The sequence below is a fragment of the Aplysia californica genome, unplaced genomic scaffold, assembly GCF_000002075.1.
Source record: "Aplysia californica isolate F4 #8 unplaced genomic scaffold, AplCal3.0 scaffold00155, whole genome shotgun sequence".
NCBI classification, from domain to species: Eukaryota; Metazoa; Mollusca; class Gastropoda; order Aplysiida; family Aplysiidae; genus Aplysia; species Aplysia californica.
Genome location: NW_004797425.1, coordinates 103,187 through 109,512, shown reverse-complemented (window position 1 = coordinate 109,512; position 6,326 = coordinate 103,187).

The window sequence follows — 6,326 nt, the reverse complement described above, 5'->3', positions numbered from 1 at the left end:
CCCCCAAAAAAAAAAAGGAACAAACAAATAAAAACTGAGAAGAAAACAAACAAACAAGCAAAAACAACAACAAAAAATACCCCAAACAATCGGAGGAAGTGTTGTGCGATTGTCAAAATACAAGTAGATCTAGATCTATCACCTCTGTCGTACAGGGGCCAAGATGATCGAGCGGTAGTACATGTAACCAAAGACTCACAAATAATGTCAATCACAATGATGGGGACAATCAGAGACTTGTATTCTGACAATACCCTAATCGTGCACTGCGGCGTATTTCCGCTTCAAATGGAACGCACGATTTGACTAAATTAGGGGCAATATAGGCCTACTAATACTATACTCGTATAATGCTGTCCCCGGGGTTTTATGCACCTCGCATAATTTAGGAAAACTTGATCATTTTTTTCATTTTTCAGATTATTTTCCTTTATCATTCTTTGTTAGAATTTGATCCAACAGAATCGCAAAATATCACATTTTTGGGGCTCAGTTAGCATATTTTCAGAATTATTTTTTTTGGCATAAAACCGCCGGGACAGATAATGGGTAAAGGGAAAAGGTGGCTCACGAACTCCAAAATCTAAATAGCTGGACAAGTGTTTTTCCCCTCATTTGGGCGTAATGGCATGCTGGCACGGCCCAAGCTGCGAAGTTTTTACTAGAGAACGAAGAGCAGCGGCCATGACAGTGAGCCATCTAAGAGTGAGTAAGTTTTTAGTTTTAATTAGAGGTTTTACGGCGCTCGCAACTGCATACGGTCATGTGAGCGCTAGAAGATATTAGAGATGTTACAAGAGAGTAACAAACATAAAAAAGAAGAAGGGGAGATAAGGACGATAGATGTTTGATAGGAAAGAAGAAGAAAACCACACCAGAGCACCCGCCAACCACCCAGATCTAAGAGCAAGAGTAAGAACACAATTCTATGGTGACAAAAGGTCAGAGTCAGTGGTCACCAGAGCGTGCTCATGAGCAAGACATGATAATCTTGACTCTAAAGTAAAGTAAAGCAGGGCACTGTGCTGATGTAACCACAGCCGTGTGCCTTTAACTTTAACTGCCCCAGCATAATTTAGCAAAATTTGATCACTTTTTGCATAATTTCTGATTATTTTCCTTTATCATTCTTTGTTAAAATTAACAGGATCGCATAATTTCACATATCTGGGCTCAGTTTGCATTATTTCAGATTTTTTTAATGCATAAAAAGGCGGGGACATCTTTGATTACGTGTACATGGCTGCAAATGTTATCATGGTAATCAACACTGCACTAATTGTAGATTGGCGTAGATCTATGTGGTGTAGTGGTTAGGTGTTTCGCTGTAGCACGAAGGAAACCCAAGTTCGATTCCGGAGCGGGGAGAAACTTTTTAAAATTGGAGGACTGCCTCATGTAAGATCTAAATTATGTCGATGGGTGTTTAAAAAGGCCTACATTTAAGAAGAAAAAAAAGATTTTGCTGATTGTAGGCCTGGAACACGTTTCGACATTGCGAGTTAAATTTAAATTTATTTCTTCTGTCTTTTAAAAATTTCCCTGGACCGTGTAGACCGAGGCTGAGGTGTTAACTTAAAAGGCTCACCATACAAGCAGAGCGGAAATGACGGAAAAGTAAGAGCACTTTACTATTAGTAACCATTATGACATGAATGATGAGGAGCTGGTGTCACAAGTCGAAGGGAAATAACTTCTGAACTCACGACTAAAATGGTACGGTCGCAATTAGCCCCCTTGTCACGTACTGAGTATTCAGAGTTCAGTACCAGTTACAAGCACGATAAAGTAATCAAGCGGGTGGTTGGCGTGTGCCCTGGTGTGATTTGCTCCTTCTTTTCTATCAAACGTCTATCATCCTTATCTCTCCTCCCTTTCTGTGCTTATTACTCTCTTGTAACACTTCTAATCTTCGGCACTTATATGACCTTATTGTGTTGAAAGTGCCGTAAAACTCTTGCTAAAACAAAGTAATCATAAAGTAGTTCTAACAATGTTAGTTGAGCCTGTAGGCCTATCGTGTAGCGAAATACGTTTTTTAAAAAGCATTCTAAGGCACTTACAACACTTTGGGTGATATAAATGCCAAAGATTAGAAGTGTTCAAGATACTTAAAGAGTAACAAACACAAAAAAAGGAGGAGAGACAGATATTTGAGATATTTCGCAACCTCGATGCTTTCTTGCCCTAGGAGTGAAAACAATTCATAACAAAGAGTGAGCTTAAGAAAAGATCACATTTTCAATGTTTAAAAAAATGGAGATAGGACAAGAAAGCACTGAGATTGCGATTTGTTAGGAAAGAAAGAGCAAACCATACCAGAGCACCTGCCAACCACCGACCAAAATACCTTTAATAATAATAATAATAACAATGCAGATAATTTTTATAGCCTTATAGCATCCTCTCTTGTGTGCACACAGCTCTAGATGTTTTACTTTACATAAATCCAGAACAGAGAAAAATAACTTTGAAAACTGCCATTCACAGACAGAAGAAAATAGGAAAGAAGGAACAAACCACACCAGAGCACCTGCCAACCACCCACTAATAATGTATTTCATTATGACTGAGCCATACAAATGCATAGTGTAAATATACACAATGCGATCCATTGGTTTAAAAAAATACATATAAGACCATTTACCTATTGTACATGTACTGAAAATGAAGCTACTAAGTTAATGTTAAAAATGATTTAATAAAATATGTCTTACAAAATATGTCTTAACTTTAGACGTGTGTCTAAGAAGAGGCTGAGGAGAGTTCCAATCTGAAGGAGAAAGATGGGCAAAAATCTTTCAGTTAATTATTAACCTCCTTTCCTGGGAACTTCTAAAAGTGAGATTGTTTAGATGTGAGGGAGCTGCTGACCCTGCCTGTCAGGCCAGGGCCAACCTGAGCTGAGAGGGATACAACATCCCAGCACAAAGATTGAGAATACTCTATATAAAAACAGACTTAACCCTCGCTGTGGGTCAAGATGATGAGTACTGGACAAATGACTGCTCGCTAAACCTTTCACCTACAATTTATTGCACTCAATAAATTCATGCCACTCAAAATAGACCTGTAACACCGATGATAGAAATGTTTAGTACATGTAAAGTTCTTATGGGCTTTATTTTCTTTATAATTCGCAAGTTGGGTCTTGAAAGTTCATTTTTTTTCTTCGGCATAGGCAAATACACGAGGAGCAATACAAGTCACTACAAAACAGAGAATACATATTTTTGGACAAAATAATATGGACTTCCATACTCAGACTAGTCAGATCCTCAAAAAAGTTATAGATACATTTTTTACATATTTGTCAGCAACTATGCCAGTCTAAAAAACAAGAAACAGAGGGGGGAAGAACCACAAAACCTCACCACATAACCCCTATCAGACCTTTATTTGCGGTCTGACCTGCCTGTCCCATAATGGCCTTATCAATCACAAGTGTGCCTGTGGTCAACGTGGACATCATTCTTTGCAGATTTTTGTTTGCAAATCAAGGCCATGATGACAACCAAAAAATCATAAAAAAGACTAAAGTAAAGAAAAGAAAGATCAGAATGGAAATTTCAAAATAACAATGACTGTTCGAGTTCGAGAGCACAATAGCAATATTCTTATTATCCCACGTATGTCTGTAATATTTGTGAAAGTAACACTCAATCTAGACTTTAAATTTTTATAAAAAAAAAAAAAAAGAAATTCATATATATTTTTCCGACACATATTTATTTACAAAAACACTTTAGTACAAAATATGTCATGATAATTTCATTGGACACTGAACACAATACATACAATTTCAATTGCAGAATTCATGTGGTTGAGAAATCTGCAATGCCCATTTGCCCTCTCTGAAGTAAAATATTGACAATAAAACAGTAAATCTACTATCCACAAACATGCAGACATTCCTTTGAGTCGACATAATTTTGTAGCCTCTCTCTTCCTACTCAATAGATACATGCACATCCATTCATATCCTTCCCAGTCTCATTTCTCTGAAAATATTTTTAAAACAGATTGTCAGCTGACATATGTAATAATAACATTCATTTATTTCATTCTCTCTCTTATAAAAATTGTCTCCAGATGGTCCAATTAAGACCTGAGCCTTGCATTCTAAAAACAGTGGGTTCGATTCTTATTTCAGCTGTATAGGATATAGTATTTATATGTTTTACCGATGAGTAGGCTACTTTATGTATTTCAGTTTATTGTCATAAGTGCAAGATCAGCTGGTGTTCACACTAAAGCAATTTGCAGTAGAAGAATTTGTGAATGATATCAGTATGCACCTGACAGACAGCAAAGAGATAACAAGTTGGAAAGACATGCACTGCCAAGTGAGTCATGTTAAGTTGTATATGAGCTTTCCCTCCTAGATATAAGACTATAAATCATCACTCATATGACTAAAACCTCCTCACCTCTCCACGCACACACACAGGCACACATTTCCACTTGTGAACACCTTTCTAATCTCATTCCAACCAGGTCTCTAAGAGACTTAGTGCCAAAACTAACAGACACATACACACATAATACTCTCTTATGTAGTCACATGTAAGCACACTAAGATTCCACCCCCTTACATTATTACATATGTAAACACATTCAAACACACAAGCACACATGCACCCACATAAACATCTCTGACTCAGTGTTACACACACACACATACAGCATACTTAAACATCCATGCATAAGATAAAGAAACAGTTAAGAGAATGTTGTAGTACAAATCCCTTTTCAAGCACCTAAAACGTGAGATGGTAATTTCTTTAACACAAATAGCCAAGCCACTGTAGCTGATAAAACTCACTGAGATGTTTCCAAAATAGTACATTGACATTATATACCTATATAAGGTATGAGAGTCAAACTTGAAATTAAGTGTGTTAGAAGATATGAACATATCTAGAAATGTGGCAGCCTTACTCAACCCTCTGCCTATGTTGTGTTCTGAAAAGGGAACACAGGTTCATTGCAAGGTGACGCAGAAGAGGGCAGTACTCAAACGTTTAGTATTCCCCAAGCAGCCAATTTGGCATGTTTTAGTATTAGCTTCGATAATATTTTGTTTCAACTTTATCATGAACACCCAGTAAAAAACTTTTACCCGTGGCCTTACGTCGTGTTCCTTTTTCATGTGATACTTCGCAAAGAAGGAAAAAAGAAAACAACCACATTCCCAGCAAAGTAACCCTTTTTCAGAACAGTCGTATATAAATACTGGAGGTCAAGAAAATACCAGTACCGGTACCAGGTAAGCGAAATCACCCATTTTTTCATTCTTCTTCGCTTTTACAAGTATAATGTAATTGATACAGTTCAAGATAAAATAAGTTGTTCGAAAACGATAACTTACTTGCACTAGATCCAGTCTCACTCAAGCACACCACAATGGCAGAGCAGATTGTGTTTGAAACATTTAGTGTGGATGTGGATAATGATTCTCATAATGTTGAAACCTGAGTTAGTGATGATGAAGCTTCCCTTAGTGATGCCATCAGCATTTAAGTTGCATACTTTGCCGCCCCCATGTCTTTTTGATACGTATGTTCTTGCATAATCTGCTGTCACTGAAGCTTCTCTGAAACCATGGTTTGAATAATACATTTGTAGTACCGTACACTGTACCTGTCATTTTCTTTCATTTGAATGCTATCGCAATTTGCTTTTTTTTGCTGCCCCATGTTTTATACGTTCTTGCATTGCCTGTTTTGGTTTTGAAAAATGATTTACCTACATGTACGTCAATGAAGCTTCCCTGAAACCATTGATTGAACAATATGCCTGTAAAGTGATCTCTTTGTCATTTTATTTCACTTATTTGTGTTTCTACCTGTACTCTGAGTCACTGATTAAGAATTAAAGATATGCATCTGCCCATTGCTCACTAACATTATCTTTCAAAAGCCTATTGCCAAGTAATCTTCCACATCTGGCTCATGATTTGAACCTGGGACCTCCCAATGCTTATGTGAAACCCCACACTTTATACTTTCATTATACAGTGGAATCCTGTTATAACGAGAGGGAGGGGACCGGTGCGAAATGTCCGTTATAGCAGGATTCTCGTTATTAGGGATCCAGTAATAAATTCAAGGGAAATAGTAAAGTTGGCCTAATCTATGAGTTTGGTGTTCTGTTTATTCCTTTTTGTCTTTCCCCTGATGATGATTTTGTTCAACATGATCTCAAGGTCTTACTTGATCAAAAATCGAATCAGGTTTCTTTCTCTAGCACTAGCAATGTTGACAAATCGGCTTTGGCGATCAAAAAGAAGGGGCTCTGGCTCTAGGCTAACTTGCCCGCTGTGT